The sequence below is a fragment of the Candoia aspera genome, chromosome 1, assembly GCF_035149785.1.
Source record: "Candoia aspera isolate rCanAsp1 chromosome 1, rCanAsp1.hap2, whole genome shotgun sequence".
In the NCBI taxonomy this organism is placed as follows: Eukaryota; Metazoa; Chordata; class Lepidosauria; order Squamata; family Boidae; genus Candoia; species Candoia aspera.
The window spans coordinates 341,849,804-341,863,833 of record NC_086153.1 but is presented as its reverse complement, the minus strand read 5'-3'; positions in this window follow the sequence as shown (position 1 = coordinate 341,863,833).

Sequence of the window (14,030 nt, the reverse complement as noted above, 5' to 3'; positions counted from 1 at the left end):
AAGGCATGTTTCTCCATAAACTTGAGGCATGGCTCCGCGTGGAGGGCGTCTGCCTCCAGTGGGATTGGCCCAATTCAGTCATGCAAGGTCTGGCATTAAACCAGATTAGCCCTTCTCCAGGGTTTGCATTCTGGCAGCAGGGTGCTGGGCCAGGGAGAAAATGGCGCAGGCCCTCTGGCCAAGCTGGAGCTTGGCAGCCAATAAATTTAAATAAACACTTCATCAGCTGCTTTCCTGGACTCATCAAATTCCCTGGAAACCTGCTGAAACCTCCTGGGTTTCTCTTCATCAGTCCTTGGCCAGCCAGCCCTGCCACCCTCTGCTTGTCTGCCAGCCCTCTGTAATGGGATAGAGTGCCCTGGCTGTGGAGGCTCTCACACTGAACCCTCTTATCCGTTTGGGTGTGCCTGGTGCTGTAATAGGCCACTTGTCCTCCCCATCACTTGAGATAACGCGAATCCCCGCTGACCTTCCGCTTTCCCTCTGGCCATTGATAATGACCACTCCTAGCAGCCACAGCCAGCACACCCAATGGCCAGGGAGCACTTGGAACTGTCCAGCAACGTTGGGGAGGCTGCAGGTTCCATATACCCAAAGACAGAGCATCCTATCCAAGGGCAGTCTACCTCTCCACTGCTGTTGTGGAAAAATACAAGCTGGGGAAAACTATTGCCTTCTGCTGTTTTTAGGAACTTCTTTGTGGCATTCAGTCATCAAAGTTAGAATAAAGACAGGGCTCTTTGGAAAAAAGAATCCCTGTTGGCTAAGGAGAACCTCTAGCTTCAGGAGTAGTCTACCTCTGAAGGCAGGAAAGGAGGAAGAAAGTTTATATATTATTTGTCCACATTTATTTAAATCCCGTTTTGGACATTCTCCTGAAATCTTGGACTCCAGCCCCCATCATCTCCACCCAGAGCGCTCTTTTGAAGGCTACTTTAAGATCCAGCAGACGGTTGGTTGGGCCATGAAATTCCTGATGAATTATCAACTGGACAACTTGCACATAATGTCAAGTAATTTACTTCATGCTTTTAGGACGGGCTGTAAAAACCTTTTAGGCAAATGAAAGAGGAAAAAGCTGGACTCCTTGGTTGGATTTGAAGAACGAACCAGACTTGTTTTGCTGGGCTGTTCCTGCCATCATGGTCTGGCTCCAGGGCGCTGTTGCCAAACCATGGCTTTGGGATCCACCTGGCCACAGGCAACGGGACAGCCATGGACGGTGGTGGCGGCTCTCATCAAGGGCAGCACCGGATTTGCTTGCCCAGCATGAAGGTCGAAAAGCATTTTAAGCAAACTCTCCAATTTCTGCTTAGATGGGAGACCACAAAGAAAACTGAGGCTTGTAATCAGGCAGAAATTATAAAAACGGCCTGGAAGAAGGGAAGTCACCCTCTTCCATGGGATCGCCAAGAAAACTTTATGGGTGTGTCTCCCATCACCAGGCACTCAACTCCTTTCCCTGTAGTGGGGAGCTGTTATGCCTTTAATTAAAAGTTCCTGTTTACCAGCGGCATGGCTGAATTCACCGGCGTTTTCATTAAGGCGTTTTCGTGGTTCCAACGTTGCTTCCAATGCCGGTGGAACTGGTTCCTGTTCAGGGGGGCGTCGGCTTCGCCGGGGTGTCCTCTGGCCTCCTTGGGGCAAAGCGGCCCTCCGTGGGCACAGCCGGGTCCCGCCCTCCGCCCAGCCGCCCCGCGCCGGCTGCTCTGCCGCAGACGGGCATTCAGCTGCCCTGCCTGGCACGCTCCGCCTCCGCCCCGACGCTGGTTCGAGGAGCGTCTGGCGACGGGTCCAGGCGGAGAACCGAACTGGGAGACGCGGCCGTCGCCGAGGCGACCGCGCGCCGGGGAGAAGCTGGCGGCCGGGGCCGGCGAAGAGAGCGGGTCCTGCCCGGCTGCAGAGGCCCGGGCCGCGGAGGGGTCGCGACTTCGTTTACCGGGGGCAGAAGCTCAACGTCTCCGCAGTTTGATTTGGAGAAGGCAGCTCTGAAGGGTCCCGGGGAAGCACAGCCGTTGCCCCTTGGCGGCCTCCTCTAAGGGGTTTTCCGGGTCTGGAGAAACACCGGCAGGACTGAAGCTGGAGGCTTTGCTCCGGTCAGCCGGTCGTCTCCGGACTAGCCCGAAGGAAACGGCCCCTGCAGGAAATCTGTGAGGTTCTGTGAGCGGCAAGAGCCGCGATCAACGCCGGGGGAAGCAGCTTCCTTATCCTCTGGGTTCACTCAGTTCTCTGGGCAGAACCACGAGGACTAGGATCTTGGCTGCCAGAGGCAGGGCTGAAGCCCCTGCAGTCCCTGGCCTCGCCAAGTAAGGCTGGAGAAGCAAGCATGAGTGCGATCCAGAAAGCAGGTCAGAATCTGGAATGAGAGAGGCGGGGAGGGGGTCTATCTCCCACAGACATGCCTCTGGCTGGAGGGGGGAAATGGGGCGGGACTAAGTAGAGCTGTGGGCAGAGAAAGGCATCCGGAGAAGGCCCCCACTTAGAATCATAAAATCCTAAGGGACCTTGGAGGTCTTCTAGTCTGACCCCCTGCCCAGGGCAGGAGTCGTCTTAAAACCCCACACCTCCTGCCACACCCACAGGCAGCCTTTCTGCTCGGGGCCTCCAGAGGAGCAGACCTCGACGGGGGAGGGTGGCAGGCTGGCAGTGCCACGGTTGTGACCCATCAGTACTGCTATTTGGACTTTTTCTGAAATATCCCAAGGGCCTATGAGAAAGGAGGAACGTCTGCCAAGGAAAAAATGAGGCACCAGTTCCACAGTTGGTGCAAGAGCAGGGGAGGTGAGCTGGCAGTGCCCAGCAGAGCCCTGAGGGCGTGAGGACACTGCCCGGAAATGTTACGGGTTGCAAGCCTGCGTCATTTCAATTGCACAATTCATTATCTGCTGTTGAGTCACATACATGAAACAGGTGGCTGCGTAAATCGAATCCATCAAATCATCCACCCTCCTAAAGCCCAGGACGACTCTGCGCCCTTTTCCCATGCAAAGCCCTTAACATGCTCAGCTGAATGCAGAAAGCCTGGCATTTGGAAAGCGACGCTGCCTTGCCTTGCCGAGCTTCCTGGAGCTGGCAGAGGCTTCCTGCAGCTATGCCGCAAGATCAAAATGGAGCCTCTGTGTTCTGGGGCAGTCCGCCCCATAGCATCAGAGACAGGAACTGCATTTCTTCTTTCAGGAAGCAGTTAGCTGCTTTGGACTTGGGACTTCCTAGTTGTGCACGAGGGGGTGGCCTCTCTTGAGAGAGTTTCCATTTTTCCACTTGCTTCCATCAACTTTCAGAATCAGGAGTTCGGAATTAATGCACACTAAACTCATGGCTATGCAAATCATGGATTTTACCATCCCCTGGTGCCATTCAACTAATTTCTCTAAAGCTGCCCCTTCCCACAAGCCTCTGGTTGGTGACAGCTGCAAAGAAGATTTGGGGAGATATAAGAAGGCTGTTTGGCCCAGAGATGATATGCAGCTCCCAGTTTTCAGGCCAAGATGTTTCAGTCCTGAATTTCTTCTACCAAGGAGGGGGGCCACACTAAATGGCCTTCAAGGACCTGACCAAATGTGAGTGCCAGCCAGTGGTCAACAGTAGTGGTTTCTGACAGTAACCATGTTTGGCTCTAACAAGCATTCCTACCATGTACAAGGACATTCTTTAGAGGTGTTTTCATAGAATCCTAGAGTTGAAAAAAAACATTAGAGGTCATCTAGTCCAACCCCCTGCTCAGTCCACCAGAGCATCCAGCCTCCATCTGAAGACCTTTCATGGGGCAGTCTGTTCCACTGGCTGACAGCTCATGCACACCACAAGTTTTCAGAACAGTTCAAGAATGTGGATTGATCTCATTTTTAGCAACATGTTTCAGAAAGTGGAAAAAATGTGCTGGTGTTAAAAACAAAACTGACTTGTAACCTGAAATCTTTCTCTTTATGGAGTGAAGAAAATGCTATTTTAGCAAATTTTAATTGTGAAATCTTGTTCAAATACCATTAGAATATAGTAAGTACAATTAATTCTAAGCTAGGTGCAAAGAAGCCCACATATTCCATTCTTTCAACCCCTCCCCTGTTCCTTTCTCCACCCCCCCCCCCCGGTTTGGTCCCTTTGGGAAAAACAAAAACAAAACATGTCCGGCGTTGTAGTTCTCTAAACTGCATTTTGGGAGATAGATTATCATTGTCCACTTACTTACTTACTTACTTACTTACTTACTTACTTACTTACTTACTCATTCATTCATTCATTCATTCATTCATTCATTCACGGCCCATCTCCCCCTCATGGGGGGAGATTCTCCATTCTCTCCATTGTCCATGGAGGTTTAATTTAATGCTTGATTTCCTGATAGTTCATGGGCGTATCTTCTCCTTTCCGAAAGAGTGTTGTGGTGCCCATGTCTGGTTTTTTCAGTGTTGGAAAAGATCTCGGGGTCATTTAATCCACTCCCAGCAGTGCAGGGTCGGAAAAGCGGGCGGCCACGCCAGCAGCCCCCCTCTCCAGAGGGGGAGCCCACGCCCGCACGGAAGGGCTTCCACGGGCGCGACCTGGATGCCACCGCGCGTCGGTCTGTGCCACCTCAGGCTGCAGCAGCCTCTTCGCGGCATCGCGTGGCTGGCGGAGGCTCAGCTCGCAGCCGCCTAAGGAGGCCTGCAGAGGATCCGCCGACGGCCAGCGGAGCCCCGTCTGTTCGGGCGGCCGCGCCAGCGCGGCAACAGGCAGGCGCTCCCCCGCCCCCTCCCCGCCCCGCCCCAGCAGGCCGTCTCCGATCAGCCGGCAGCCTATTTTGGCGAGATCCGCGTTCCCTCCCTCCGCGAGTTGTGCCAACTCTTCAGTCGCCGGCCGGGTCACCCCCCGTGGCGGTGGACTGCGCAGTTCCGCTGGGTGCCGTGGCCCTGCTCCTTTGGGCTTGTCTGTCCCCTGGCTGCTGCGGGGGCGGGGGGGGGCAGCTTTTCTTCCGTCGGCCCGTTTTTCCTGGCGAGAGGGAAGCCCCCCCCACCATTCCACAAAGATGCCCCCGCTTGGCTCTCGTCGCGGCCGGACGGCCTCCTCCCTGCCTCTGGATCCCTAATGGCTGGCACCCGCTCGTCCCCAGACACGCCTGATTGGCTGGCCCCTCTGGCCCGGGAGGCAGTTGCCGTGGAGACCATCCTGCAGCATCCTTGGACGCTGTGCTGGGCGGGAGAAGGAGGCAGCGATCCCCGGATTAGATAGGCAGCCCCCCCTCCCCGCCTGTTCAAACGCCCTGTGCATCTCCTGGACCAGCTGAGGGGTGGGAAGGAAGGGTCTCCTCCAAGGAGAAGGCCACCGCCTTGGGCTGGCTGGTTCCTGGACCTCAGGCGTGTCTGGTCGCTGCCTTTGCCTCTCGAAGCCAAAGATGGGGATGGGGGCGGGGGGTGCAGCGCCCGTCCCTTACTGCTGAGCCCCGATTCTTCTCTTGACAATTCAGCTCCGTGGCTCTGGAGAAAGGGCAGGCCCCAAAGAAGGGATCCCGAGAAGGGATCCCTTCCACCCTTTGACAGGCACCCCAGGTCCCCAGGGAGTTGGCTCCAGCCTGGGGTCCAGGGAGGTGCGGATTCTGGATCCTTGCCCTGGCTGCCAATGAGGGGGGTGTAGTTCAACACCCCACCACAGGACATGCAGACCTGCAGAGGCCGGGGACTGAATGCAGGTGGCATGAGGTCATCAGGAAGCCACACTTGGCCAGGATGCAGCAGTTCGAATGGTTACAGGCACTTCTCCTGCAGCTGGGTGACCCTGACCCACCTGCGGGGGCTGCACTGGTTCCCCATCAGATTTGGGGTGCAATTCAGGTGCCGATTGTCACTGCGAAAGCCCTCCTGGGCTGCTGGAAGCTCACTTACCCTCAGTGGGATCTGCCCACCTGGTGGGGTGTGGAAGGGAGGGCTGTCTCTGGGTCCCTACCCCTGCGACGGGGGGGGGGCACCTTCTTCGCCCCTGCCCTGCTTGGGCTCAGGGGCTGTTCCAGAAGGTCTGGGAGGTGGGGTGATCCTTCCTGCGGGGAGCCTCCTGTTTACAGGCAGCCGGCTTGGTTGCTACAGGATCGGAGATGTTATTGTGGATTGTTTTTAACCTGGTTGCTGAACTCTGGAGGGCAAGCTGTTCCCTGGCATCTAGCAGTGGGGTGGAATATAAGCCACCCCCGCCCTCCTCCTTCCCCCCCCCACCCCCGCAACCTGGGACAGCGACGGCTCCTGGTCAGCAGCGAAGGGGGCGAGCAGGGGAAGGGCTTGGACGAAATCACCAGCGGAGGCAGGATGGCAATCCGCCTGGGGGCCCGCCCGGTACTCGGCCCTGAGGACCAGAATCTTGCCTTAGGTTTAGGGCCAAGGGGTCGCTTCAAGGCCGCACCTCCGGAAGGCCTCCAGGGCCGGTGGGCCATCCCGAGCGCTCCCCGGGCGGCCGAGGGCTGCAGCGCTTCGTTCAGAAAGGCCTTGCCGCCGCCCCCGCCGCTCCCGGCAGCCGAGGCCGAGCCAGGGTGGGCGCGTCCCGCCTGTGCCTGGGCCGGAAAGGAAGCGCGGTCGCGGGGCCAAGCCCTGCGGTGCCGGGCGGCGAGCGGGAGACGCAGCGACGGGATGGCGGCGGAGCGCGCGGGCAGCGAGGCGGAGTCGTAGCCTTGGAACAAGCTGACGGGGCCGCGCGGACCGGCTCCCGCAACGACGCAAAGCCGCGGAGCCAAGGGCGGCCCGGGGGGCGGGGCGGGGCGGGGGGGCGGCCCGGGCCAGGGGCCCGCCGGGGGCCCCGGGAGCGCCGCCGGGCGGCCAGGCGTGGCCGGCTTCCCCGCTCCCCCGGGCTGGGGGCGGCGGCGGCGGCGGCTTGGCTCGCGCGGAGCCCCGGGCACCGCAGAGCGCGGGCGGGTCCCGGCCCCGCCCCGCCCCGCCGGAGCGCCGCGCCCCCCGGCAACGCTCGAGCCAATCGGCGGCGCCGGCTGGAATTCAAAAACGCGCCGCTGCCACCCGGCCCGGCCCGGCCCGGCCTCTTCTCTGCGGGCGGCGGAGCAGCGAGCCCGCTGCGGGAGGGAGGCTGCGCGCAACAGCTGGACGCCGCGCCCCGGAGAGGTGAAGGGGCGCCGGGCGGCTGCGGCAGGGAGCCGGCGGGCGGGGCGGAATGCAGCGGGCACCTCCCGGGACGGCCGGGGCGCGGGCAGGCGCGGTGCCGGGGCGGGGGCGGCTGCGGGTCTCGGGGCGCGTCCCCCGGCGCCGGATGAGCGAGCGGCTTCGGGGCCGCGCGGGAGGCTCCGCGGCGCTCTCGGGGGCCCCGGCCGCCCCTTCCCAGCGCAGACTCCGGGCTGGCGGCAAGCCGGACCCGCCTCCGCTCCCCGACGCTCCCTCCCGGTGCACGGGACCACAAGTCCCAGTGTCCGCAGCCGGCCCGGCCGTTGGAGCGGACGATGAGATCTTACCGTTTGCTTTTTAGTGTCTTCCGCTTCCGGAACTCAGCGTCGTGGGGGGGGGGGAATGTAGGTGTTTCGGGCGAGCAAGAAAGGGGGGGGGTGAGCACAGATATGGGGTCCGCAGGTTTCAAGGCTCTGCACTCCCTGCTCGCTAGAAGTCCTGCCCAGTCCCCGACCCCATCTCCCCCCACTTTCTTTCATAAGGGCTAGAAACTTGGCTTTCAAGGCAATACTTGATGTCAGTGGGTAGTTGGGATAACTGTTGCACTGATTTTCTTTTTTCATTGGTCTGATCCTGCAAAACCAGATTGGCTCGGGATCCTGGGGTAGTTCAAGCTCAGTTTCAACCTTGAAAGGCAGTTCTAAGCTGGCTTATCTGGGAGAAACCAGGTGGCAGTGGTGAAGGTCTCCCGGCTGGGTATAAGGGTAAGGTTACTTGGCCCATAGCAACGCAGTATCCATCAACAGCATAACTGGCATTTTGCAAACCAGAGTAAGATAAGAAATGGGGGGCCTTTCCTTTAGATTCCATCAGCCCTTGATCTTCACCTAGACACGTATAGAGACGCCAGCATCCCTCCTCGGTTCTGCTCAAACTTTGTACCCTCTGGCTTTATTTTTCACCCCCCCCCCCCGTTTTTACTCAAGGGTGACTTTAAAATCGAAAGGGGACCTTTTGCAGCTTCATTCTTTTGCTGACAGATCCTCGCCAGACTGCAAATAGTCAGCTAAACAGATTGAATTCCCTTCTGGAAACGCCAGCAGGGGCTGAAATGTGCCAAGAAAAATGAGAATTGAAGATTTCGCTTAATGCAGAGCCTGGCCAAATTTGACTGCGTGCTCTTTATGGCTCTCAGGCAGCAGGGGGTGGTTTGCCAGTCTAAAGCTGGATTGCCCAAAGTTGGGTGGAGGCCTTTGCAGCCAATGACCCACGAAGACTTTAATCTGGCAGGTGCCCTGAGCAGCGGGCCATTGGCCGAAAAGAGGAGTGCTTGGAGCGTGGGTTACGTACATTTCCCTCCCTGCTGATGAGAGGTCAGCTCCTCCGAGGAATTGCTGCAAAATCTGCCTTTGCATGGCAGCAGTTCCTTTCTGGTGGATGTGGAGTAGCTTCTGAGTTTGCCCACAATGCATTATTTTCCTCTGCCGGAGACGAGGGCCCCTTGATTTAAGAACAAAAGTGCGCTGACCTCTTGTTTTTAAACCTTTTAAACAATTTTTGGATAGTTACTTATGAACTTGACCTTCCGTATTGCTAACTACCAAGTTGCTCTGTGGCGTGTGGGAGCAGCATCAAACCAGAGTTAAAAACCTTTGGGCGTGTTGGACGTAAGTTTTCATCATCCCTCACCGTTGGGAAGGCTGCGAAGTAGCAACTTAACCTTGCTGGAATCTGTGCCAGGAAGGAGGTTTCGTGGCTGGAACGTGGGCATAAGATCCAAATCCAGTTAAAGCCCACTGACCTCCCGATCTTGATCCAGAACAGGGCCGCTCATCCCTGCCCTGCGGATGCGTTTTTGGAAAGCAGCTCACACAATGGCTTAATTGCGTCAGGGGATCATGTCTAATTTGGCTGCGGAGGTAAGCCTGCTTCCTGGGGAGAAAGTCCTGCTCAGGGCCGTGCTCTGCAGTGCTTGGCATCCTCAGGGCTGGTTCACCCATATTAATGCACGCTCAGCCATGGTCTGCCAAAGAAGCTACCAGATAGAGGCACCCTGAAAACACGGTTGGTCGGTTTGGGGTTTAGTGTGTTGGCTTGCGTGGAACTGTAGGGCAAGCAGCAGAGACCCTGAAAGGCTGGAGCCTTTAGTCCCAATCCCAAGGACGTGATGCCCGTTGAGCTCAGTTGGTCCTGCTCCTGAGTAGACTGGCCTAGGAGGGCAGATTTCACACCAGGACTACCCAGGTGTGGAAGGCAGAAGTGAGAACAAGAAATGAAGGCGCGTGATTCTCGTGCAAATGTGCTTTGGATCGCAAAAAGCTATATCCGGAAGGAGCTGGGTGACCGGTGAGTCGGTGTGGGGGGGGCATGGGGGTGGGGGCTGCAACTCTGCCCTTCCAGGGGGCTGCAGGAGGCACTGAGTGATGGGGTGACATCATTTGAAAGAGATCCATTTTCTTTTATGGGGGTGGGTGGGGTTAAGTGTGTGAAGATCAGGAGGGGGCCGCCTACCGCTCCTGAACACCCCAAACCCTGCAAAATAGTCATTGCCCCTGTTCAAAGGCTGAAAAGGGGGTCTGCCTCGGCCTGGAAAGCAAGGGGTTCCCACCCGAGTGCAGCTGCCTTGTGGCATCATCCTTGAAGTGGCTGGCAGCTTCCTACTCCTGATCTAGTCCAGCTCTCTGCCTAGCACCCCTGGCAGGTGGCCTCCACCCTTTGCTTTCATACCTCTGGCAAGGAAGAGGCTGCCAGCCAGCACGGCTCCTCCTGAGGCGGGCCGTTCCACTGGCAGTTCATAAGAGAGGACTCTGGGAGCAAAGACCCGCTTCTCTGCCCTGCTCGTCCCCACTCGGTCCTCGTATTTTTCCTATTTGTGCTGCTGGAGGGCAAGGCTGCTCTCTCTGTTGGGGGGCCCAGGTTTGGGGACAAGCCTCAGACGGCGCCGATGCTCTCAGCCTTTCCATTTTTCCTCTTTGGACGTGATCCTGCGGCTGGCTGGCTGGCTGGCTCTCAGTTGTTCACGCCCTTTTCAAGGCCAGACCGGATCCTTTTCGTGCACGCTGTTCCAGTTCAGGCCGAAGATGCTGATGATCTTTTGCAGCTTCTGTCAACCACCCTGCCTGAAAAACAGCAGGGGGGGTCCCTACCATTCGGTAGCGTAGCCTAAGTCCTAAGAGGGTTAGTCTTCTGAGAGTTTGAAAAACGAACAGGAAAAGGCTCTGGGGCCCTGGTTCCTAGCAGCTCTTGATCCCCCCACCCCTCACCGGTCAGTCTGGAGTCTCACTTCCAAAGACAGCAGCCCGGGATGGCCCTGCTGGCGACGGGTCAGCAGCTGCGCTTCAGCGGGTGAAGGTCCCGCACTTAGCTCGGTCCTCAGCCCCCTCCTCAACAGTCCCAAGTGGGAAGAACAGTGAAAATGTTTGCCCTTGGCATGGGGGGTGGGGGGCTGCACTGGAAAAGCCAGCAGGTTGCCTCGCTCTTTGCAGAAGAGGCTCTGCTGTTCTCCCAGCTTGCGTGCATCAAGTTTCGGGGTTGTGCAGCAGCCAGGCAAGGGCAGGGTTTACAGTTACGGCATCATCTCAACGGGGGTGCAGCAGTTGCAAAAGACACGCTGCCTGAAGGGCCGCTGTCTTTTTCTCTCCCTGCCCTAGAGTTTGATCGCAGCTGGGAAGAGGTTTCCTGCTTTGGTTCCACTCCGTTCCCCTCTCAGGAATCCTCATGGTCTGGAAACAGGCGTGACTTCCTTTCTAGGACAGCGCAGACCTTTGTAGAGGGGAAACGTCTTGTTCCCGGCTCTCCGGTCCCCAGCGAGAGCAACGGTCAGCTCTGTCTGTTCCGCAAAGAAGACAGAGGTGTGGTGATGCCTGTCCTGGGACAGAGACAACGGAGAAGCGGAACGAGGCGCTTTCTGTGATCTAGCTAGTTTCACCGGAAACAAGGAGGACTGGAAAGGGAATTTGATGGGGTAGGTAAGCAGGGGAAGGAGTTGAAGGTTGCGATGGGGCTGGAGACCACCAGACTCTGCCTCGTTGGACAGATTTTTGGGATGCCAACCACGGCGCTGCAGGGAGGATGGCTTTGTGAGGTGGTGGGATCCTCTGTCCAGGGCATGGTCCAGCCTCCCTCTTAGTGCAGAGATGAAACTAATTGACTGAGGCTGGTCTTTCAGCAAGAAGGTTCCCTTCAGATCCAGAGCTTGCGGTCCACGGGTGATGGAATGGTGGTTTGGCTCAGAGAAGGCTGAGCCATTACAGAAAGGAGATTTGAGTCCTGTGAAAGGAGAAAGTACAGGTAGTCCTCGCTTAACAACCATTCATTTAGTGACAGCAGACTTATGATGGTGTTGGGAAAGACTGACTTGCGACCTGTTCTCACACTTACGACTGTCATGGCATCCTCATGGTCACATGATCACGATTAGGGTGCTTGGCAATTGGTTCACATTTATGACTATCGTAGCGGCCCATGGTCACGTAATTGCCATTTTCAACCTTCCTGGCCAGCTTCTGGCAAGCAAAATCAACGGGGAGCCTCATGATTTGCTTAATGACCATGTGGTTCGTTTAACACCCACGGTGATTTGTTAATGACCGCCGCAAGAAGGGTTGTAAAATCAGGTCAGGTTTTCTTAATGACTGCTTTGCTTAGCAACCAAAATTCTGGACTCAATTGTGGTCATTAAGCAAGGACTGCCTGTATGAGAGAGAAGCTGAAAGCAACTTTGCCTTAATTATGTTAGGTATAGGTCGAAGTCGAGCGCGGCTCGAAGCGGCTTTCACGGTCCTGTTCCAGTAAAGCACTGGAATCCCACCCGAGACGCCTCTTTCATGACCTTGCTTACCCAAAGGGCTAACGCCACCTGGCGGACAAGTGCCACTACGTGTCCTGACCCCCCACAGGTGACACAAATTATGTAGAGCATCTTATGCACAGTGAGGGACACAGCGTCAAAAGGATCATTTGCACAATGGTGCGCATGATGTTACTGTGGCTTCCACCAGATGCTGGCACTCCGTTGCATTCCTTCCTCCTGAAGGCTTTTCAGCATCCTGCCCGTTGGAGCATTCTTGGGTTCTCAGAAACAGGCAGTGGTCTTTTGGGAACCTCCTGCTTGCCTAGCAAACGTCCTGCCCTGGTGTGGTGCTTGCTTGTACTTCTCAGCAGATGCAGCTGGGGGAACTTCTGGGGCCCTTGTCAGGGATGGGGATCCGTGCCCCACACGGAGGTCTGGTGCGGCCATCGGCATCCTGCAGAATAACATTGTGTTATGACGACGTCCAAGCAAGACCCCATAGATTGTGTGGGAAGGAATCCCATGGTGCTGTTGAGAACCAAGGCAGCCTTAGGCATCCGGGAGAAGCCACAAGGACATCCCACACGTTATGATGTCATTGCGCAAATGACACCTCTGCATCATTTGCGCAATGACATCATGGCCTGTGCGATGTCAGTTTTCCTGCGATGGCTACGGCTACGGCTTTGCCATCAGGATCTAGCGAGGAGAAGCTGCCCGCCTCTGCAGCCTTCAGCGAGTGGTTTGTTTCAAGCCTTTGTGGATGTGAATGAGTCACCCGCCCGGGATGAAACCTGCGGGGGGTAGAATCTTAATTCCTAGCTAAGGCCTGTAATTAAATCCCAATCTGCTGATTTCTGCACCTCTCTCTCTATGCAATAATAAAATTCCTTCCTGCTTGGGTGTCACAAATTAGGAAGGTATTTAATTGCCCTGTCAAAACAAATCCGAATAAATAAGGGCAGGGCCCAAACCAGTCACCCTTTAAAGGAGTTTATTAAAAAGAGAGAATCATGGTTTGTGGCTGGTATTCTGGGGTTAGGGTTAGAAAGGGAGATGGGAGCCTTGAGCTGCTCTCGTAACAGGGCTGCTAATCGGTGCCTCTGCTTTTAACGTGCCAAGGCTTTTCGAGGTGTGCATAAGAGGTAGGTGCCAAAATGCACGGCGTCTTGGCTGGGGGACGAATGTCTCTAACTGGAGACTAGGAGGGTCTGAGAATTTATTTGTTTATGTATTTAATAAATTTCTTCACCGCCCATCTCCTCCCTCATCTCTCCCCATATAGTTGGTGGACCCAGAATGCCAGCTGAGCGTTGAAGGGAAATGGAGGGAGGCCCTTGGGGAAGAGAGCATGGCGGGCTGGATCCTGTGCATGTTCCCGCAGCTCTCTCAATAAGGACCGCGATGACTTTTTGCGAAAGTAGACTCTGAGCAGATTTTCTAGTGCTCTGAATCTCTTCCCTCCCACCGAACCTGAACCCTGGCATGGTCTTCCAGTGGACCTGTCCTCTCCTGTTCAGAGGCGGCTCTGTGCTTTGAGATCTGGTGAAGACCTCCGCCAGCTTCCATCAGATGTTCCTCAATCCCTTCCACTTCCCATTTCCTCTTTTTCTTCCTCTTCCCTCTCCTCTTCCTTTCCCCTTTCCCCTCCTTTCCCCTCCTTCCTTTCCCCTCCTCTTCCCCTCCCCCTCCCCCTCCCCTTCCTTTCCTTTCCTTTCCTTCATCTATTTACCCCCTTCCCTTCCCTTTGCAAGGGCCTCCTGGCCTTTGATGGATTGCTAAGTGGTTAACTAAAATGCAACTTCCTCAGCGAGCAAATTAGGAAGGATCTTCAGGGATCAGTCTTGGGACGTGAAACTTTCTGGGGCGGTAAAGGTGATTTGTGAAAAGCTCCTGAAGTGAAAGTGGCGGGGGGTGATAAGGCAGGTGGCATTTTATGGGGTGCAGGAGAGGAGGGGCGGCAAATAAAAGGATTATCTGCATCTGGACTATTGCGGACGGGCCTGGTTTCCCCAGGGCAAAACAGAACAAAAGGATGGAACATCTTGAAAAATGCAGAAGAGGGCGGCCAACCTGATCCCAGGGCTCAGACAGCGTCCTTGCGAGGAGAGCCTGGGCCTTTGAGGGCTTTTTAGTCTGGAGAAAAGGTGACCAAGTGGAGATGTGAT